General features: G+C 33.4%; 1 pseudogene; it reads left to right on the top strand.

Moving 5' to 3' along the window:
* Nucleotides 1-22,277: 22,277 nt before the first annotated feature.
* Nucleotides 22,278-22,395, top strand: LOC118602733 (annotated as a pseudogene).
* Nucleotides 22,396-24,525: the final 2,130 nt, after the last annotated feature.

Raw genomic sequence — 24,525 nt, 5'->3', positions numbered from 1 at the left:
GTGATACATTGAAGCATTGTAGAAATTGTCCATTTACCCTTCTGAATAAATGACTACTTTCAGTGTTTTTCTTTATTATTATGCAGCACTTACCTTGTGATATCTGGCTCTGATCATTTCTCTCTCCCCTTTATTATTCAGTACTTTGCTGATCTTTGAAATAGATGTGTCTTCTTCAACGATAGCAGGACCTGAGTTTTACTATTATTTCTAATTTACTGCCTTGTTTTCATCCTTGGCAATGTGTTTTCTTCCCCTCCCCCCCCAAATAAAATTCTTGATTACATTTGGCAAAGCCTCATTATTGTTCTGATGTCAATAATTGTTTTTAATAACAAATTTACATTAAAAATGGTTAATTTTCTGGTAGGATTTGGAGTTCCATCATAAAACCCAGATCTAAGAATTCGTGACTGTTTCCTAATACATATTCATTTTCTTTTGAATAAACATGATTCTTATTTTATGCTATAACTGACTTTAACTTTGTACTGTGGTAAGTCAGTTCTGAAATTAACTAATCTGACCCCTAATATACCCTACTCTGCTCAAGTCCTCCAGCATTTTATTAGGAAGACTAAGTTTAAGAGACTGCTCCGGAACACCTTCCAGATTAGCTTGATGAGTTTTCCAGCAGCTTATGTAAATTATTCCATTCCCAAAAGAATGGATGAACTAAATTAATTTCTTTTACTTCAGGCACTTACTTGAAGAAAAAGAGACCTATTCATTTGGGTGTTATAAACAAAGAAGAAAATGTCATCGACTGTGATCTTATTGTCTTTATTGTAACATAGGTTATTTTAGGGTAAAAGCATCCTTCCCCTTAGGACAAGTATTGATTTCTGCAGTTCCTGATTGTGGTTCCCCCTTGCATGGCTCAGGGATAGAGTGTTAACTTTTTGCATCTCAGAGAGAGAGCAGAGTAGATTTGGCTCTCTGGGCAGCATCTAATCAGGGACAATGTAAAAGCATCTACAGTAACCCTCGTCTATGACTCAGGACCAGGCCTTCCATATTGCTTTCGCAAAGACTTATCCATCAAAAGAAAACTGACTTTCACAAGCCTCTCTCTCCTAAGCAGTAGAAGACATGATTTTTCATTGCCTCACTTCTTAATAGGATACAATTCCAATTCATAGCTTTACCTTATAGAGTGAGACATGTTTAATAAATCTTACTAGGTCTCCTAACTGGTACAAAGATATCTGATTTGTGGTGTATTTTAAGAGAAAAATATGCATGAATAATTTTAATAATTTAGAAAAGCAATGTCATGGCACTAAGATCTCAGGCTCTGTAATCGGATAACTTTGTTTTGAATATTGGCTTAATATTTGGTTTTAATATGAGTACACTCACTTACTAAATGTGCAATCTCAAGTAAGGAACTTATGCTTTGTTGACCTCAGTTTCCAAACTTATAAAATGTGTATAGTAATACATCATATATCATAGGCTTGCTACAGTGATTAAATGTGTCAATTTCCATGAAAGACTTAGAATAGTTCCTTAACATTACTTAAAAATTAACTCTTATATTTCAAACCACTTCAGAGTTTGGCTTACCATTCTCTTTCTGTTTTCTTAAATAGTGTCCTTTTAGTTGTTTTGTATTACTCACTAGTATTTTGAATTTATCCATGGTAGTGACTGCAAATAACATCCTGATTCTCTTACACCTCAGATTTGCTTGGCTTCTTTCTGTGATTGGAGCATAATTAAATAATTGAAATATTTCCCTTCCTCATCTTTGCTTATAGCTATTGTTTGACTTACCTAAACATGCTGGATGTTGAACAGCTACATATAACATAAATAGTATCTTTGGAACCAAGATTATTAGAGCCTGTTAAGTCCAAAAAAAAAAAAACGCTTTGTAGAGTGAGTGGCTGGAGCTCCATATCCTGGCACACCAAGAACCCACAAGAAAAGATACAATTTCCAGGAAAAAAAAAAAAAAAAAAAACCTCCTGAGGACAAACACTTTGACCTGGAGATGAAGGTCTTGAACTTATTTCTCCATCTTCTCTTGCAAATGACTCCTGCCACTTTTTTCTATTACAGATATTTATGATGATTAGAAAGGACTAAAGTGGAAGGTGATTAAAATCATGTTCAGTTATGGATCTGGGTTTTTATAATAAAGCCTCAGTAAAAGTTTATGCTCTTGTGACTTTGTCTTAAGAATATGAATTTGCTGCTTACTCTCAATAACTTCCTTAAAATGTCCCAAGTTAGACAAACTCTCTGTTTTCTGCTCTGAAAACTCTCAGGAAGCCATACTACTGAGCAGTGACTGCAATAAGATACTATATTTAATAAAATACAATTAAATTATATGTAAAAGGAAGGGCATGACAGCCTATAAAATCTAAGGTAATTATGGCTACTGTTAATTAATCAGCCAGTCATCCTTTATAAAGTTGTCACTCTGTACCAATATATGTGCTATGTAAGAGATTTTTCCCAGGTTATTTCTCATCTATACTCTCAAAACAGGAATGATTATACTATTTTATAGATGATAAACCTGAGGCTTATAGAGGTTAAAACAACTTATCCTAGATTTACTTGTAATTATTTTACAATGATTCATGCATTTTGTATGAAAGTGACTGCTCTTAGGCCACTTACTCTTTTCACCATCAGCTGTACATACAGAAAATATTTTCTTAATATTATATTTAAAAATTAATATCAATCAATAAATTGACTTTAATTAAATTAATTGATATTAATTCAATATTACTCCAATATTGTTTAAAATTTTGTTTAAAAAAATTTGTTTCTCAATCCCCTCTCATTTTCTTTTTGATTTATCCAGTGTGATTTCATTCTATAAGTCACAGGTTTTTCTGTCCTGCCCAACTGTACGATTTTCACTTCTATAAACTTAGGCCAGAGGTCCTGGTGAATTTCTAGCAGAACTAGGCTTCTTTCTTTCTGGCAGAGTGTAAAACCAACAAGGGCTTGTATACTTCTTGTAATTAATGGAAACTTTCTCTTATTTTTCAGCTTACCATTCCTCCTAGACATCTACCAGGTTTTGTGAAATTTTAACTTAGATAATACCTGATACCCAGTAAGCAAAATCACCTTAGAATGACCCTGTAACTATTGGCCAGACTCAGTGAAATAACTGCTTCCTCATGATGTTACTTCATTTTCTATGATTGCCCACCTACAAGACCACAGGGTAATCTAAAGTTGGGAACTTTCTTGAGGGAAGAACTCATCCATGGAAAGAGGAGTTCGAATGTGATATAGTCATATTAGGGATGCTGTGGGTAGTCATGTGTGCTGTTATCCAGAATTCTGAGGGCTGACTGCTTATTTTAAAACCTGTGCCATTCGAGTATAATTTTCCTATTTTTAAAAAATATCTAAAATGCCATATTATGGCTTTTAGTCCATAGGAGGGCAATGTTGAGCTGTAGGAAAACCCTTCCAGTTTTTTTTTTTCCCAAAAGAACATATAGAACTGATTAATTTAAAAATTAATGAATTGAAACAAATTAACTAATTTAAATATACTACAAGATGACGGTTATTTAATAATATCCTCACGTTGAATACCAAGTGACTTCATCTTTGTCATACTAGTAATAAATTTGTAAATTGATATAAATTATCCTTGTCACTCAAAGTTAAACCATTGCTGTCCCTTTGGTGAAGGCTGTGTTCTCCTTACAAATTTGGTGATGTTCTTTTATATTTTTATGCATGGTCTGCTAAACACGGTTCTGCTTATAGAGACAAGAATTCTTATAGTTCAAATTTCTCATCTGCTGTGACATATTTCCTTGGGTTAGAATTTGAAGTTGCCTTTAAATGCCACCATAAGGCTCTCAGAGCAAAGAGTTAGTCACATTTTATGTTTAAAGTGAAATTATAATGAACAAGACAAAATTAAATTTGAGCCAAATTTTAAGATATAAAATTTGGTCATGTATAGGAATTATTTTCATTAATGGGATCATGGACCAATACAGTACACTGTCATTTCAATTTATATTGAAAGCAAGTTTATTCTGAATTTTCAAAGCAAGCATTATAAATAGAATTTAAACATAATTACGTGTTTGTGTGAAAAAGCAATGAATTTTGTGTTGCTGTGAAGCCTTACCTGACTCTTCTAGATTGGAATTGCAATTTCTCTCTCTTCTGAACCTCTCTATGTCCATGTACCAGAGCATAGTGATATGGTTCTGCCAGTTGCTGCTCTACGGCCCATCTGGCTACAGAAACATGGTGCATCTTGTCTCTGTGGTTTAGTTCCTGAGTTCAAGGAAGCAACTGAAAGAATCAACAAACCACTGGGTTAGTAATAATAATAACCAACATTTATTAAATGTTTGCTATATGTCAAACACTATCTAAATACTGTTATTATCTTATTTAACCTTCACAACAATGCTGTAAGGTTTATTATGAACATCATTTGTCTTATGAGGAAACTGAGCTGTGGAGTGAGTAAACAACTTGTTCAATGTTGGAAAGCTTCCTAAGAGACAGAGCAAGGCACACTCCAGAGGTCTTACTCCTCATCACCATAACTAAGTTAAAAGTGGAGGGGATCAGAGACTAGAAGAAGTGATGCCTATGGTATTTCAGAGTAAAGGGGATGAATATATAAATATAAAAATATTTTAAATATTAAAAATATAAACAAAGCCATATCTTTTGTTTAATGTGGTGCTTCTGGGTAGGTATGGGTGGATGGGAGTGGGCAAGGGTGTCAATGAGGAACATTACACATGATTTACTTTTTTGATCTACCTATGTTGCTTAACATTTATGATCACATATTTTTGTTCTTTTTATATTATAATAATATAATAAATAGATTATAATCTCCTGGAGGGTAGAAATTGCATCTTTCAATTCTCTGTATCTCCCATTACCCCTAATCCAATAGCATAAATATAATAGATTTGGAAAAATAAATAATTGCACCCCTCACAAATTATTTAGGGCTAAAAGGCAGATATATGTAAAGTTAAATGCAGAAACTGCTGACATGCAATTTTTAGCCATAGTTTAGGTCTGAGTAATATCTTTGGGGGATTTATTCTGCTTATTTACAACCAGAAAGAGTGTTTTGGGTTTAAACTATTTCTACCTAATCAGAAAAAGTAGATTTTGGTAATGGTCAGTAGGTATGTTTTTCTTTTTTCTTATTTACTTAAAAAACAAACAAACGAACAAAAACCTCTGACTTCCCATTCTGAAATTTAAGATGAAATGATAATTTGAACCTCATGCAATTTTCTAAATAGATATTGGTGGCATATGCATAGAGAGCTTTATTTGACTGTTTTTAATTTAACAATTTTTATCTAGAAGTAAATAATATGATATAATTTCTGCAAAACTCTAGTCAAACACTGAATGATCACCTTAGATAAGACATATGTTTGTTCATCTTATGAGATTTATAACTCTACATAAACCTGTATTTTTCAAGAAATTACAGACCAGAGTGAATAATTTAGCAGAGTAAAGAAACTCTTCACAAAGAGGGAAACATTGGTGCATCTTTGTGTATGTGTGTGTACATGTGTGTGCATGATAATTAAAAGGAAAGTAAATGTAGATTTAATCACAAAGTAAGGGATATAGATTTTATAGAAAGAGAATAAGTAAAGAGAAAAAATTCCAGGACTAATCAGAGAAGGCAAAAGAAAAGAAGGCTAGATAGATTAAAGCAATTTGCACAGTAATTTTCCCATTTCCTTGTTCATCCTTGGCCCGTTAATAAATGGTTCTAATGAATATGTGCAGCAATAGGGCTTATGGGTCATTTCAATGACTCTGCAGCCATGTGAATACACACAGTGGATGTAATCCTGTTTTTGGGCTGGCCCTGCATTACATTGGGATGTAGGGCTATGTTTTCATATCTCATCTTATCCCACCCAGCAACAGGCATCCAGACTTCCCTGGAAACCTCCGATTTTCAGGTTTCTCCCCAGGACATACAGAAATATGGAAAAAGAAACAAAATTCAATAAAAAAGAAAAAGAGTGAGGAAGGGCAAGAGGGAGAGACGAAGGGTAGGGTAGGGGGAAGTAAAGGAGAGTGGGAGGAAGCAAGAGAGGGAGGTAGAGAGAGAGAAAGGTGACAAAGGGAAAAATAAAGGAAAATTGGTGAGAATATAATTTTAACATCTGATACTGAAATTTGAATTTAGAACTTAGTTATATGAAAACAACTAGGGATTAAAAGATATGCATACAATTCTAACCTCATAACATAAAATAATTTCTATTTCTGACCTCCGCACTATATAAATACATACAAATCAGTTAATAACAACTTTGAATGGAATTATCCCATCTTTTGACTTATTCCCAGAGGCATGGACATATGTTTATTCCTCTAGGTAGAAATCAATAAATTTCTTATTCAGATTTGATTAAATTCAGGACCACTCAAAGCTGAAGGGGTCAGCTCAACTGAAAGGGTGAGAGAATAAACACTTTTATTTTTTCAAGCTTTACTACTTTTGTTTTAATTTCTAACAATTCAATATTTCAGCGAATTTTCAAGCCTAACCTAAACAACTACCAGTGTCATTGTGAACACCAGAAAATTTCACCAGAGTAAAGTTTCACATCTTGTCTCCATGAAAGAAGGCTTCCGTGGTGGACACAGTTGCCTTCTGAGGTAGCTGGTCAAGAAAAATTTCTAGGCAGTTTTTCAGGATGTGGAAGACCTAAATCTTAGCTCAACTATCTCACAACTAAAAGATAAGGACAATTATAAGTGGCTACAATCTTTTTTCATATTTAAATAAAATTCTTATTTTAGAAGAGTTTTAAATTTACTGAAAAGATAGGACTCATAGTCTTCATATACACCACACTGTTCCCCCTTTTGTTAATATCTTATATTACTATTGCAGTTTGGTCACAACTAAAGAACCAGTATTGATATGTTATTATATTATTATCACTAAATCCACACTGTATTTGTACTTTATTAGTTTTTCTCTAATGTTCTTTTTCTGTTCCCAGATCCCATCCATAACATCGGCTTACATTTTGTCCTCATATCTCCTTAGGCTCCTCTAGGCTGTGGCAGCTTCTCGGACTTTCCTTGCTTTTTCATGACCTTGACAGTTTTGCAGGGTGGTGATCAGGTGTTCTGTAGAATGTACCTCAATTTGGGTTTGTCTGATGTTTTTCTCAGGTTCAGTGGGTTATGTCTTTTTTGGGAGGAAGACCACATAGGTGAAATGCCATTCTCAGCATTATTTATTTATCAAGGGTACACATTATCAATGTGCTGTGACCCTTGATCACTTTGTGAAGGTAGTATTTGCCAGGCTTCTCCACTGTAAAGTGGCCTGTTTGCACAACTCTCCATTCCAAATCACTAAGCATAACCCACAATAAAAGGGTGAGGAGTTAAGCACACTTCCTTGAGGGGGAATATCTAAATAATTTATTTGGAATTCTTATGTAGGGGAGAGTTGTCTTGTATTGCTGATCGATTGAATGATTAATTTTTTTTTCATTTACTCTTTTAATTATTTCTCACTGTAAATTCATGGATATTTATTCTATACTTTGAGTTATAATAAAATACTATGTTTTGCTGGTTGCTTCAATTGTCCTAACTTTGGGCATTTGGAGCTCTTTCAAATGGCTCCTGTATTCTTTTGACATCTTGCCACCATTGTTTTGTCTTTTGTATACTTCCTTACTTTCTGGCACTTTGAGATGTTGCAGGTTCATCTTGCTGCAGTCCTACAATCAGCAATTTATTTAAGGAGAAATTAGAGAATGGTATTAGAAATTAAGATCTGGGTACAGGAAGTCAAATCAGTTTTTAAAAGTTACTTTTACTTTTATGTGGCTGGTTATTTTCAATAACAGGTTGGCAAAGGAAAGCGATAAGTAGAAAATGTTATTGTATTGATGTAGACAGTATCCGAGACAGAATAGTGTTAAACAAAAGTACACTTGTAATAATTTTTTTAAAATTCATCTAATCCATAGTCTTAATTTCTCATAACATAAATGTGCTGATGCTCATCTCATTATTATATTTAGATAAAGAATAATATTAAAGTCATTATCAGCAATTATGTAGGAGTTCTTTAAACTATTACTGAACCATACATTTTTTAACACCTTTCCCCCTCCACATCCCATTCATAGTACCTACCTGTCAGGATTAGCTAAACTAGTGGTTCCCAAAGTGTGGTCCCTGGACTACCAGCATCACTGTCACCTGACAACTTGTTAGAAATACAATCCATGTTTAAACAAAGCCTCTAGGTGATTCTGATCACATTGAAGTTTGGAAAACATTGGACTGCAGATTATGCTGTAATTCCAAACTTAAGTGGCTTAAAATATTAAAGCTGACTCAAACTACATGCCTTCAGTGAGGGCAGAGCGAAGCTAATTTTAATCAGTGGGCAGCCAAAAAGATGGAATTCTCTTTACAACATCTGTTTCTGTAATAACAATAGCAAAGAAGTGAAACTCTTAAAACCTCTTCTGGAGAGTGACACTTGCTTCTTCTCCTTACAATTCTTTGGTCAAGGGAAGCTTCTTGGCCACACTTAATGTCAAAGGGAGTGAGGGAATGTCTTCTACCAGACACCAAAAAGGCTGGAAAGAGAGACATATTTGGCAAATATGAATATCTGCCACAATACTACTTATCATATTTTTTCCAATATAACTATAATAGGATTTGCTTATGTAATGTAAAAATATCTAGTAAAGCATGAAGAAGTAGGTTAAATTATTATTAATAATATATTTTATTTAACCCAATGTATCTAAGATATTATTGTTTTAACATATAATTAATGTAAAATTATTGAGATTTTTACTTTTATTTATTTTTTTATTCTAGGTCTCTGAAATCTGGTGTGTATTTTTCACTTAAAGTAAACTCTCAGTTTGAACATTTCAAGTGCTCGATAAATAAATGTGACTAGAAGTTCCATTTTGAACAGCATTTTGCACATGTAAAGGCAATGTCTACCACATACTAGGCATTCCACAAGAATGTGTAAAATGTTGAATGACTATAAACTATAAACACTTAAAAAAATAGTTTTACTTCTTTGTTATACTAACAGTGTTTTGGTCTTGCGTTTTGTCTTTTGAAGTTCTTTTCTTGGGTCCATTTTCTCCATGTCTTTAGATGTATCTTAAATCTCAGGGATTTATGTGAAAATTAGATTTTAAAACTTTCATCAGAAAAAAACATTACAAATGTTTAATTTTTTATGACTTTATCTGTTTGCTCTAGGCATCTAGTTTTATATCTATATCTATGCTTTTTTTGCTATATTTCCTACATAATATTTTTGTGTATTTAAGGACCACAGGGCTTTTAAAAATTATGCCAAAATTTAAGCTGGGTTTATGAAATTTAAATATGGCTTCCACTCAAATTGATGTTAATATGTGAGGATTAAACATAAAGGTAATATCCAGGAGAGTATGAAACACTGAATTGTAGCTCTAAGGCCTGAAGTTATGTCTACAACTGCTGAATAAAACCGTGCAATAGAAAATAGTTCTCTATTGCTATGACACCCCCCTTTATTTTGCATTTTCCAAAATGTGAACAATCTGTTTATTCTTTGTATTTGTTTATTTGAGAAAGTTTGATGAAACATTTTTTAAAAAGTACAAACATACTAAATGAAAAATCAAATGCTATTGGCCACAAATAAGGAATATATTTGCCGAAAAGTGTTCATTCTTTTAGAAAAACCTGTTCCTTCACCTTTTTCAGCATTATCTCACAATACTAGACACATAGTCCAGTGATTTGATAACTAATAACTACTTATGAAATAACAACTCTTCTTCAGAAAGCTCCTAAAAGGCACACTTCCAAAAATCTTCTTTATATTAAAAAGTTTTACTTAATGTGGTGTTATCTTTGTGTCTTTCAGTTGAGAATTAAAAACAAAGGCTCATTTGTTTGGTAGTGTCTTCTGATTGGTATACTCAATTTATAAGAAAGAGTTTGTTTTATTGTGGTTCTCACTGATCTTAGTATTGGGCAGCCATGAGAATGCCTCTAACTACAAGGGTCAAATTTCTGAGAGGCCCCTCTTGCTGGGGTATAAAACCCATCTTTTCCTTTGTGTTCATCCCATACTTCCTACAGGCTCTTTGTACCCTATGACGAGCATACCCTATGACATGGCAGGAATGACTAATAAAACAGAAAGATTTCTGGTAGTCAAAGGACTCCTCTGATAGTCTTCTGTGGCTTGAAGACACCCTAATGGATTTGCCAACCTTTCCTTAGACACTTCCATCCAACTTTTCTCTTTGTTTTCTTTCCAGTTGGAGTCAGGCTTATTTGTACTCTGAGGGCTCTCTCTCCCAGGCTTGTCTGGCTACCTCCCTATTTTCTTTAACAAAGACATTTCCTTCAGTAAAATCCTTACGCGTTAATTCAGTCTTGGCATCTGCTTCTTGGAAGACTTGAACTAATATAATGCTTTGGAATCACTTGTTTTCAGTTTTTAAATGAAGGTATCTTCTTATCAGAGTGGAGTGTTGGAATCCGAGCAATATAAGGAGGGTGCCCTGTGGGTGCTGGTGGCCTCGGCCTGGTACAGGATGTTGGAGTAGGAGCAGTGGGGCAAAAGTATTAGCATAGGAGGGTAATGGTGGTTGCAGGGGCTCAGTGTGAGGTGTCAGAGTCCAAGAGGGAAGAAAAGCACTCGGGATGAAGGGCACTGTTAACATTGGGACATTTGTTGTATATATGGGAGTTGAACCAAAAATAAATTAAGTATAGTTGAGAGCCAGATTTGTCATTGTCAGAGATAGGAGTTACGAATATGGAAAGGGAGAACCTTATATAAAACTTGTGATTTGGGATTTTGAATGGTATCAATAAAAATTGATGGTTTTCAGTGTGGAAATAAATATGGTTATAAAAATAAGTATATAAACAATACGTGTTTCCTATCTCTTTTGGAGAATAACAGGACCCCAGCAATAATAGTGAGCATAACTATCACCCAGATGTTGGTTTTTATGGAATATCGTTTATTAAAAGAATGGAAACTTCTGGAAGAAATTAGTGGATTCTTCCAGAACTGGAGAGGGAACGCATGATGAGCCTGTAACATTATTTTGTGTCAGAAACTAAGGAAGTTTCAAAGAATAATAAGGTTAGAATGACACATGTTAAAATGACACAGAAGGCAGCTTCAAGAAATTCCCATTGACCAAATCTGGGACAATTTTAGAGCAAGTTTGGTTATAATGGATTATAATCGATGGAATGAAATAAGAATCCATGAGATAATAATATAAATAATAATAACAGAGAGGCTTTCCTTTATATGTCAACTAATAAATCTCAAGTATTCCTTCACAAAATATTTATTAATTATAAAAAATAGAAAAACAACCATATAGTAAAAAAAAAAATTTTAACTGACAGGAGCCCCCTTAAGTGATCAAAATTAACAACTCTGATAGTGGAAAAATTCAAAATCATGTGTGACATAATAGGATGATGAAAATATAGAATCTCTTTTGTCAAATTCTTTTTAAAAATGTCTAATCTGGCTCTCATTATGAGGCAACATCAGTAAAAAAACTTAAATGGAGGTAAGTTTAGAAAACATACAGAATTGATTAATTTTCTTCTGATCCAGCAGCTGGAAAGAACATTGAAAAAAGAAGAAAATTGTTGTGGGCATACATGCAAGGACTTGATTCTCCCATTTGCTCTGGAGAAATGAGAAAGTACATATGTTGTATTAGATTCAATGGGTTGGAGCAGCCAAGTTTCCCCAAAGGTGGTGTCCACAGCTGCCCAGAAAGTCTTTACTTGTTCTTTCTCTAGTCGAGAAGTTAAATCTGCATTTCTCCCATATGTATGGGAAAGACTCAAACATTATCTAACTAAAAATCTTCTAGGATTAAATTTATAAGCTTAAAAATTATTTAGAATTGATATATACAACAGAAATATATTTTTCATGATTTTCATGTTATTTTTAATACTAAAATACATAGGTATTAGATTTAAAGACAACTAGAAAAGACAGTCTTTAAAAACCTTATACATAAGCCTTTCTTTTACTCCTCACCTCCCTCTGCCTCTAACTTGTCATTGGCATAGATTACAAAAAAAGTCAGAAAGGAGGAGGAAGAAAATACATGTATTAAGGGTGCTCAATGTGCAAGAATGAAATTTACTAACTTTATATGAGGTGCCAGGCACTATTTTAGATGCTCTTTTATGTTATTTAGCGAAAAAAATATGAGTGATTTGGTATCTTATTCAACAGATAATTAGATGGTATGTCTGTCTGTCTTTCTCTAGAACTCAAGCTTTATCTTAAGTGATAGTGGTAAATAGTTAAACTGTTGTGTAACTGGTGAAACAAAGACGGAAATGCTCCGCCAGATGTCAGCATCTAGGTGATTTAATGCTTTTCTTTCAATACAGGTTCTGTATTTAAAAACTTTGAACAAACATCCAAAGTAGTCCAAATATGTTGAATTTTACAGACTTCAAAATATGATCCATGAAAATTTAACTGTCTTGAAATATTATCAGAGCTATGTTGATTTTTTTTTTCACTAATTTTCAGGTTTTTTTTAAGTTCAATTTTGTTACTAAGTTTTTAGGAAAATGGTACCTTAAAAATATTAGTCAAACCAAATATCCCAAAATAACTATTAATTTTTTTATGATGGAAATGTCCTCTAAATACTTTTTTTAATTTTAAAAAGTCAAACTATTATTAACATAGAGTAAAATGCTCAAATATTAAGTGAATGGTTCAATTAGTTTTGACAAATGCATACACATTCACTCAAGACAGAACATCTCCTTCAATCAAAAGTTTCTTTATGCCCTTTCCTGGTCAGTTTCTACCACCCTTGAAGCTAGAGACATACACAAATCTGCTTTCTATTATCATTAGTTAGTTTTACTTATTCTAGAACTGTATATACACTGAGTCTAACAATTTTCTTTGTTTCTGGCTTTTTCCACTCAGCACAATGTTTTGATTGTCCCCTATGTTGTTGGATGTATCAATGTTTTCTTCCTTTTTATTGTGAGTAGTATCCTTTGTATGAATAGTTTGTTATTCATTCTTCTAGGCTGATTTGGGCTGTTATGATGCAATAGTCTTGTACAAGGTTTTTTGTGGACACGTGTTTTCAATTCTCTTGGATTAGAATTGTAGGGTCAAAAAGTAGATATGCATTGAACAATTAATCAATAGCCAAACAACTTTCCAAAGTGGTATACTACATTGTCAGTTACAGTATTGAATGGTATTGTTATAGCCTGTACCATTGCTTGTATAGATGTGAAAACAGAAAAAAACATTAAAAATAATGCCTTTATTCTTATTCTAAAAGTTGAATATTTGTTGATAAAATTGGCAAGACAGAACTTCCAATAGCCTGAGGACACATTCTGTGAGTTAATGTATATCAGAAAGTATAGCTATAAATAAAATGAAATTTCAAAGCACAAATAAGGAGTCTGTATCCCAAGGTGCTAACAGTGTTTGACTCTGGGAAGGTCAGACAGAATCTGCCACAGAGATAGATCATATAGTAAGAATTTTCACTCACTTTCTAAAGGTCAGATGTGTTTGTTACATCGCTGAAAGAGGATAATCTGCATTCATCTTTTTAACAATTTCTTTTGGTCTAAGTGATAAGAACACTATAGCTTATAGGACCTACTGTAAAATGGTAATATACAGTTGTACACACAGAGTGCATGTGATTTTTGTTATGATTATTTTTCTAAGCAATATGTTTTTATTTAAATGTATATGAAAGAGGTAAAGAACAAAAATGGGAAGATTCCTCTTTACTTGCCATTCCTGAAGTAGAAGGGCATGACGATGAATTTCAATATATTTTCAAAACTTCTTTTTATTTGATATTTACTTTATCTCAACAAATTTCTAAGGATTTAAATAATATAGAATATATTCTATGACAAAAAGTGAAAATAAGCTAGAAATCAACAATAGAAAAATAGAGAATTCCTAAACATTTGGATTAAATAATAAACTTCTGATAAATAACCCATGGGTCAAAGAAGAAATATTTTAGACTAAATAGTAATTATAAAATAATGAAAATCAACATATTAATCTCAGAAGGATGCATCCAAAACAGTGGTATGGAGACAAATTAGAGCCTTGATGCATATATTAGAATATAAGAAAGGTTGAAAATAATTTATAAATGATTTATACTTTTATTTTAAGAAGCTATAAAAACAATAAATTAAACCCAAAGAAATAAGAGAATGCAAAAAATAATAAAAGAAGAAGCAAATATATAAGAAAATTGATGAAGCTAAAACTGTGTTCTTTGAAAAGATTGAAAAAACTGATAATACTTTAGCAATGCTGATGATGGACAAGTAAAGAAAAACACAAATTACCCATTTGAGGAATAAAAAAAGCAACATCACTACATCATTATAGACACTAAAAATAAAATAACATATTATGATGCTCATCATCACTAGTCATTAGAGAAATGCAAATAAAAACCATAATGTTTTTCCTTTACTTGTCCATCATCAGTATTGCTAAAGTGCTATCAGTTTTTTCAATCTTTTCAAAGAACATATTTTTGAGCTGCATCAATTCTTTTGTTTCTTTTTGGTTTAGTCTTAGAAGGTTGTATGTTTCTAAAACTTAATTTACTTCTTTTAGATTCTCGAATTTGTTGTCATATAATTGTTCATAGTATTCTTTAATTTTTTTTTTGTATTTTTGTGGTGTCTGTTATAATTTCTTCTTTTTCATTTATAATTTCATTTATTTATGTTCTCTCTTTTTTCTGCCTGATGAATCTTGCTAGAGGCTTGTCAATTTTATCTATCTTCTCAAAGAAACAACTCTTGGTTTTATTAATTTTTTCTATTGTTTTTCTCTTTTCTATTTTATTTGTTTCTGCTCTGATCTTTATGATTTCTTTTCTTTTGTTTATTTTGAGTTTTGTTTGTTCCTCTTTTTCTAGTTTCTTTAGGTGTAAATTTATTTATTTATTTGGGATTTTTCCTGCTTCTTGAGGTAGGCTTGTAATAGCTATAAATGTTCCCCTTAAAACTGCTTTTGCTGCATTCCATAGATTTTATAGGGTTGTGTTTTCATTTTAATTTTTACAAGGTAGTTTTCGATTTCCAGTTTGATTTCCTCTTTGTTCCATCTGTTGTTTAGAAGAATATTGTTTAATCTTCACATATTTGTATTTTTTCCAGTTTTCCTGTAGTTTCATGCCATTGTGGTCAGAAAATATGCTTGATATAATTTCAATCTTTTCGAATCTTTTGAGGATTGTTTTGTGGCCTAGTGTGGGATCTATCTTGGAAAGTATTCCACGTGCACATGAGAAAACTATGTAACCTGAAATTTTTGGATGAAACGCTCTATAAATGTCTATCAAGTCAAACTGGTCTAATGTGGCATTTAAGGCCATTATTTCCTTAGTAATTTTCTGTCTGGATAATCTATCCACTGAAGTAAATGGGGTATTAAAGTCCCCAAACTATTATAGTGTTAGTGTTAATTTCTGCCTTTATGTCCATTAACATTTGTTTTATATACTTCAGTGCTCCTATTTTGGGTGCATAGATATTTATAATTGTTATAGTCTTTTCTTGGATTGACCCTTTTAATATTATGTATTGTCTTTTTTTGTATATTTTTACATTCTTTGTTTCAAAATCTATTTTGTCTGATATGAATATTGCTACTCCAGCTTTCTTTTTTATTTCTAGTTGCATGGAACTTCTTTATCCATTCATTTTCATTCTGTATACATCTTTTGATCTGAAGTGAGTGTCCTATAAGCAGCATATTAATGGGCCATTTTTTAAAACCATTCTGCCACCTTATGTCTTTTGATTAGAGCATTTAATCCATTTGAGTTTAAGATAATTATTGATAGGTGTGTGCTTATTGTCATTTTGTTGTTTTCCGTTGTTTTATTTTTCTTTACTGTTCTCTTGACACATTCGAAAGTATTACGTTTTTATTCTTTATGTTTTTGATGTCATGTTTTATACCTTTTTGTTCTGTAAATTTCCTGATTGTTTATTGAAGTTATATTTTGTTACTATTGTCTTTTAACCTTCTTATTAACTTCTTAAATGGTTGATTCACTGTGATTATTATACATTTCCTGTACCAGTGAGATTTTTTTCTCCTTTGTTGTATTTTCTTATTTCTGGTTGTGACCTTTTCTTTTCTGCATAAAAGAGACCTGTTAATATTTTCTGTAAGTCTAGTTTAGTGGTGGTGAACTCCATTAGTTTTTGCTTGTGGGAAACTCCTTATTTCTCCTTCAATTCTAAGAGATAACCTTGCTGGATAAAGTATTCAGGATATAGATTCCTTTCTTTTAGCACTTGAAATATTTCTTGCCACTCCCTTCTGGCCTGTAAAGTTCCTTCTAAGAAATAAGCTGAGAGACTTATGGGGTTTCCCTGGTATATGATTTGTTTTTTCATTTTGCTGCCTTTAAGACTGACCTTATCACCACACACCAAAATTAACCAAAATGGAGTAAGGACCTGAATATAAGACCTGAAACAATAAAATGCATAGAAGAAAACATAGGAATGAAACTCAAGGACCTTGGACTTAAAGAGAATTTTATGAATTTGACCTCGAAGGCTAGCGAAGTATAAGCAAAAATAAGTGAATGGGACTATAACAAACTAAAAAGCTTCTGCTCAGCAAAAGAAATCATCAATAAGGTTAAGAGACAACCATCTCAATGGGAAAATATATTTGCAAGCAAAGCCTCTGATAAGGGCCTAATATTCCAAATACACAAAGAACTCATATGACTCAATAACAACAACAAAAAAAAACCCAAACAATCCAATCAAAAAATGGGCAGAGGACCTAAACAGACACTTCTCCTTAGAGGACATACAAATGGCCTACAAACATATAAAAAGATGTCAACATCACTAGCTATTAGGGAAATGCAAATCAAAACCACAACGAGAAACCATCTCATACCTGTTAGAATAGCTATAATCAACAGGACAAATAATAACAAATGTTGGAGAGGATGTGGAGAAAAAGGAACCCTCATACACTGCTGATGGGACTGCAAATTGGTACAGCCACTATGGAAACCAGTATGGAGGTTCCCCAAAAAACTAAGAATAGATCTATCATATGATCCAGCAATCCCTCTACTGGGAATTTACCCCAAAGACTTAAAAACCCATATCCAAAAAGATATTTGCACACCGATTTTCAAAGCAGCATTATTCACAGTGGCCAAGACATGGAAGCAACCGAAGTGTCCTATGATAGATTATTGGCTAAAGAAGCTGAGGTACATATATACAATGGAATATTACTCACCCATAAAAAGAGATGCAATACTACCACTTGTGACAACCTGGAGGGACCTCAAGATAATTATGCTAAGCGAAATAAGCCAGACTGAAAATCACATGATATCACACATGTGGGATATAAACCTAAAAGCAACAAATGAACAGGACAAACAGAGACTCAGAGACATGGACAATGGAGTAGTGGTTACCAGTGGGTAGGGGGTGGAGGAGGAGGGGAGAGGTAGATGGAGTAAAGGAGGTCAAATATAGGGACATAGGGGAAGGGTGAAGTAGGTAAAGGGAATCACATATATGGGAGCTGAAGGACACTGGACTTTTGAGTGGTGATCACACAATAGAATATATTGATGTCAAATTATAATGTACACTTGAAAATTATATAATTGCATTAACCAATGTTACCCCAATAACTTAATAAAAATAAAAAATAAAAAAATTATCTTTTTATCCTTAACCATTGCTATTTTAATTAGGATATGGCTTGGTGTGGGTCTCTTTGGGTTCATCTTGTTTGGAACTCTCTGTGTTTGCTGGACCTGGATATCTATTTCTTTCTCCAGATTAGGAAAATTTTAGATATTATATTTTAAAATATTCTTTATGCCCCTTTCTTTCTCCCTTCTCCTTCTGTATTCCCTATAATGTGAATGTTAGTGTTCTTAATCTTATCCCAGAGATCACTTTATCAAGCAAATTACTTATCTTCATTTCATTGGAATTTTTCTCTGGAGTTTTTCATTTTTCCTTCTTTTGGGGCATTTTCTTCTGTCTCCCCATTTTGTTTGACTTTCTGTGTTTGTTCCTATGAGTTAGATTGAATAGCTATCTCTCTCAGTTTCGAAAGAGTGGTTTGGAACAGTTTTGACAGGCAAGTCGTAGTTTAGGGCAGTTGCATGTGGTAACTGGTGCATCATCTGGCCTGAAGGAATATGGATTCCAGGTTGGGTAACCTGGTGTGTGCTTGCTTCCTTGCCAATCTAATCTGGATGGGGTTGCCTGATTAGAATGGGGATTCTCTGTGCCTAAATAGATTCGCTGGTGATTTCCTATAAATATTTAAGGATGAATTAATTTGCCTTATATCAATCTTGCACAAACTATCTCAGAAAATAAAGAAAGAAGGGGGCAATTTTCAACTTGTGTTATGAAACCACAATGACACTGATTCCAAAATCATATAATAACTCTGCAAAAAAAGAAAACTAAAGCAAAATTTCTTCATGAACAGAGATGCAAAAATCCTAAACAAGATAATACAATGAGGTAAATTCCAGGAATGCAAGATTGGTTAAACATTGGGACATTAATCAATATATTTAAACACCCATATCAAATAAAGAAGAAAATCATGTTTAACTTCATTTATGTAAACAAATCATTTGATAAAATTTAAAAACATTTAGTATAAAAACATTCAGGAAACCAGGAATAGAGGGATCTTTCTTAATGCAATAAAGGTTATATAAAAAATGGCAACCTACAGTTATTATCCAACATAATGGGAAAAAACCGAACAGCTTTCTCCTGCAATAGGAAAAAAAATGAGGATGTCCACTATTGGATTTCTACTCAATATTGCATTGAAATTCTTAGCTATTATAATAAAAAGAAAATAAAAGAAAAATATAGTCTTTTTAAGTTTTATTTTTCAGTTAGAGTTGACATACAATTTTATTTTATATTAGTGTCAGCTGTATAGCATAGTGACTAGACATTTATAAAATTTATGAAACAATCTCTCCAATTAGTTTAAGTATCCCCTGGCATTATATATAATTATTACTATATTATTGCCTACATTCTCTATGCCGTACTTTAGATATATCTGTTATGTCTCCCAGTTTATCTGAGTGACCTCATAGAGTAAGTGTCCTGTGGGGCCCAGTGGTAGTTTCCCTGATCACTTGGGTTGAGTGCTCTAGGAGTTACACTTGTGTTGTTGTGTGTGCCCTCCTGTTATAGTTGAGCTTTGTTTGTTGTTGGCATGTCAGTGGGTGAGACTGACTCTCAAGCCGACTGCTTGTGAAGATTGGCTATGCCCACAGTGTATGAACTGCTGCGTGGGGGTTGGCCCCAAATAAAGCGATGCATTCCAGTGAGTTCATATGCCCGTTGAGACCACTCTTTGGGTGTGCCATTTGTGGGGCTAATCAGGTAATGAATGCTCTATAGAGGTCTAACATCAGCCTCTGGGTGTGTTGGTTCCAGAGCCCCTTGTGAGGGGGGTCCCATGAAGACAAAGTCAGCCCAGGCCTCTGATCAGCCCAAGGCTACTTTCTAGGAGCTTCAAAGCTATTTGTATTTGGTTGCTGCTTAAGCTGGACCTGGAGGTATGTGGGAGAGGTCACAGGGTGAACAGAAGTCGATTGCCACTAATATTGGGTTTTGGACAGCTTAGCAAAAGGCCTAGGGCACTTCTAGGCCTGAGGTTGCCTGCTGAGTGCCCTTCAGGCTCAGCAGCTGAATGAGCCCCAGGGATACCAGAGTTGGATGAACTGGAGTCTCAGGGAGTCACTAGCATGGGGCAAGTGGTATTTCTCAGGTTGATGCAGATTCAGATTTGTTGCCAGTGCTAAACCTGTGGCCATTTGCAGAAGACTCAACTCTCATTGAGGCTACCTATTGCCCACCTTGGGCTCACAGATCCCCAAGATTTGTTTAAGAAATACTGCAGCTCGGGGCTGGTTGCCTGTCACTGAAATTGTCTTCTGAGGTATGTAATCTGAAGCCTATTGATTCTTGTGGAAAAAATTTCCTATTTGGAGAGTGGAGTGGGCCTGGTTGTCCAGTAACTACTAGAAATTGCCACTGGGCAATTTTTGAGTTGGGTGGAATGGGATTTCAAGCTGCCATGGGGTGGAGTGAACATATCTCACCAGGCCAATCCAAATTCAGTTTTGGCCAAGTAGGGGAAAGGTTCAGCAAAGGCAAGATGGCACTCACCTGCAGGCTGCACAGGAAAATGGCTCAACAAAGGGACAATGACAGTTCTCCCTCTAGCCTTCACCTTAAAGCCATACAACTCAGTCTTTCCCTGTATATCTCTGGCACCTCCTGAGCTGCTGTTCTTTTGCTGTAGCCCAGGGTAAGTGCCTGCAAAGTAGTGAGTCTATGTGCAGGCCCTTTAAGTAGACATCTGGATTTACAGCTTCCTTCTGTCTCATCTGGATGGTTGGAATCTCTAGTGATTTTCACAGCCAGATTTTGTGGTAACTCCTCTTGCCAGCACTGGAACCCTGGGCTGGGGAGCCCTGGTGTGGGACTGAGGCCTCTTGCTTCTCTGCAATCAAGATATCCTTCCTGATGCTCAACCAACACATGTAGGTGTGGGATCTGCCCATTTCATGTCTCTACTCTTACCATTCTCAATGTGGTTTCCTCTTTATATCTCCAGTTACAGGAGTTCTGTCCAGCTAGTTTTCAGGTTGTTTTGCATGTTGATTGTTTTATAATTTAGTTGCAACTTATAATTTAATGTGGTTATGGGAGGAGGCATGCATAGTGTTTACTTATTCCGTCATCTTGACTGAAAGCAACCTGAAAAATATAGTCTTGAAACTAAGGAGAAAATTGTCATTATTTGCAAATATAATACTCATTTGTGTGAAAACTTACAAACTACAAAAGAAATAATGGAGTTTAGTAAGATCACTGGTAAATATATAAAATTCATTATATGTTTATAAAGCAATAATAATTGGAAATTAAAACACTATTTTTCAATTTGTAATAAAATCATATTAATTGAGTGGAAAACTAATTTTTGTTAAGAAGTCATCTCTGCTCACACTCTATGCAATCTTAATCAAAAGTTCAGCATTTTTTTTGTGTGTGGAAGTTGGCAAGTTGATTCCAAAACATAAAGAAATGCAAAACATCCAAAGAAAAATTTTGAAGTACCAGGCATTGAGACTGTTTTAAGCTACTTCGATTAAGATAATGCTCTATTTATGCAAGGGCAGACAAGTTAACCAATGTAACAAAATATATCTGAGAAAAAGACTTACCAATATACAGTAAACTAATGAAAAATTGTTATGGCAGTGTAATGATAAACGAATTGTCTTTCATATATGGCGCTGAATAAACTGAATATGGACAAAATAAATCTTGTCTCTATATACATGAAAATTATGTTGGAATTGATTCTAGACCTATATGTGAAAGGTAGAACAATACAGCATCTAGAATAAAATATAGGAGAATATATTCATGGATAGACATAGATTTCTTAAATAGTATTCCAGTAAGCACTAACCAGAGAAGATTGATAAATTAATAAACAAGACTCGATTAAAAGCTAGACAAAAATAAGGAGCAACTGGAAACTTCATACATTGCTGATGGGAATGTAAATAGGTATGACCATGTTGGAAATCTGACGGTATCTACTAAAGCTAAACATACTTATACCTATGACCCAACACTTCTACTACTGATTATATAGCAAACAGATGAATGCTTATTTCTATTAAAATAAGTTTATAGTGGTGTTATTCACAATAGTAAAAAACTGGAAACAACGAACTATCCTCAGTTGAACACCTACATAAATTTTGATACATCTATACATTGGAATTCTACACTGCAGTGAAGAACTACTGCTTTTGCAACAACAAAAACATCACATATATAATGATGAAAAATATTAAAAGAATAGTAAACAATATATGATTCTGTTTATATGAACTTTAAAAATGAACAAACTCATTATAATATGCAAAGACAGAAAATTGGTAACTCTTTGTGGAGATTATCTCTGGCGGGGGAGGGACTGCTAGGGAAGTCTGCATTTCATACCATGTTTATGCACCATATTTATCTTTTTCACCTCAAATTTGCATCATTAAATGATGCAGAAAGTTTTTTTTATATATAGCTAATTTTGCATCTATGGCCATGCTACCCTGAACAAGCCCGATCCCATCTGATCTTGGAAGCTAAGCAGGGTCAGGCTTGGTAGTACTTGGATGAGAGACCACCGAGAAAGACCAGGTGCTGTAGACATTAAAAATAATAATAATAAGGGATTGTAAGCTGACAAGGTCCTTACAATCTGTGAGGTCAACCAAGGGTTGTTTCACCTTAAAAAAAAGAAATATAAATAAATAAATAAATAAATAAATAAATAAGTGCGCGCACGTGTGTGTGTGTGTGTGTGTGTGTGTGTGTGTGTGTGTGTGTTGGTTTAGTTTCTCCCAAGAGCTGAATTGAATAGCAAGAATCTGTAAGGAGAGACAATGATGACGTTGTAATAACTCATTATGGAGAATGTTCATGTTTTCAAAAGTGAAATCTCAAACATTTGGTGAGTTCTAATTGATGTTATTAACACGTTTTGATGTTTACGTCTTATAATAAGAGCTCAGAAATACTAGCTGCCTATATCTTGCCTCCTTGCATGAATTTATTCAAAGTATGTAACTCAAAATTCAATTATCATAAGATAACAAATATTTATGTGAAATTATAGAATCTTAATTTCTTAAAACTTTTACCTCAAAAATGACTATGACTGAATTCCTCTGAATATCACATAATGCTGAGAAGAAATAAAGTAAAATGTGTGTGTGCACTTACACACACATACACACTTATACTGTAGATTAAAAAAGCATACCGCTTTTCAGGTTAAGGGTACAAGGTCCATAAGGCTAAATCATAGAATATGTGTTTTTTCAAGATACTTCAACCATTTTAGCAAAAAATATCTCAGAAATCAGGTAACATAGCTTATGAGCAAGCAATATTTGAACAGCTCACTCAGATCACACAAATGATTACAGTCTTTTAATTTTAATAATCATGAAATCTAACAAATAATTCAGTATAGTTAATCCTAACTTTTGCATGATACCATATTAATAGATAAGCATGTTGTGAGAACCCTGTCCTCAATTTACATTGGTTCTACAGTAGCTGAGATTGATTATAGAGCAAAAAAAAAAAAAAAGCACGCAGTTCCAATATGCACTAGTTTTACTTAATATAATACTGTTCAAACCAAGGACTATCTGTAATTAGTAACCTCTTTTAGTTTATGAAATTATAAATTAAAGGAGGTAGATAAAATTTTATTGTTTTTAGTTCAGAATATCATATTAGAAAATAGTTTCATTGTATTGGTATTGAAACTTTGTGCAAATACCTTGTACCAACAATTTAAAAGATGAAAGTAAATTGCCTTTTTAAAAATGTCTCGTACTCACTCTGAATATTTTTACCCTTAAAGCACTTGTAGAATTTTATTTCATTTCTAAGAAACCATCAATAAAGACACTTTCAGGCTGTTGATATTGTTAAATCGACCCTGAAAATCAGAGAGTTCCATGTAGATGCTTAAAGTTTACTGCTTTTCACTTTTGGTGTTTAAACATTTTTATTTTCATTTTAATGAACTTATAAATGTAGAAGAGAAGGTTACACAAATGCCTTTATATCCATATTCTTGATTCCAGGCTACCGAGGGAGATAAAAATTGATAGATTACATAAGCCTTTGTTGGGAAAGGGATAGCAAAACTGAAAATTATCTCTTGAAATTAGTAGGAGATCCTTATCTGACCTTAGAGAACTTGCCAACCTAAGTATTAGAGTCAGCTGCTTGAATATCATTCTTATTTCTCTCTAGACTGTTTACTTATTCTTTCCAGCACTTTCTCTTTTTTTTTCTTTTTCTTATTTCTTTTCCTCGTTCACATTAGATATTATTTTAATTCCTTAATTAAAGTTTTTTATTTTTATGACATATAATTCACATACTATAACATTTGTCTATTTAAAGCATACAATTTGATGTGTTTTAGTGTATTCACAGTTATGCAACCATAATAAACACCTAATTTTAGAACGTTTTTGTCTCACCTAAGACCTATACTGTGCCCATTATCAGTCACTCTCTAAGTCCCCATTCAATTCACCAAAACTGGGCAATTCCTGATTTACTTTCTACTTTTCTGGTTTGCTTTTTCTGCTCATTTCATATAAATGAAATCATACACTGTGTGACATTTTGTGTCTGACTCCTTTCACTTAGCATAATGTCTTCAAGGTTTACCATGTTGTAGTAAGTATCAGTACTTCATTCTTTTTATGGCTGAATGTTATTTCTTTGTATAAACATACCACATTTTGTTAT

This window comes from Rousettus aegyptiacus, unplaced genomic scaffold (assembly GCF_014176215.1).
Source record: "Rousettus aegyptiacus isolate mRouAeg1 unplaced genomic scaffold, mRouAeg1.p scaffold_m13_p_4, whole genome shotgun sequence".
NCBI classification, from domain to species: Eukaryota; Metazoa; Chordata; class Mammalia; order Chiroptera; family Pteropodidae; genus Rousettus; species Rousettus aegyptiacus.
This window is presented reverse-complemented; position numbering and strand designations above follow the sequence as displayed.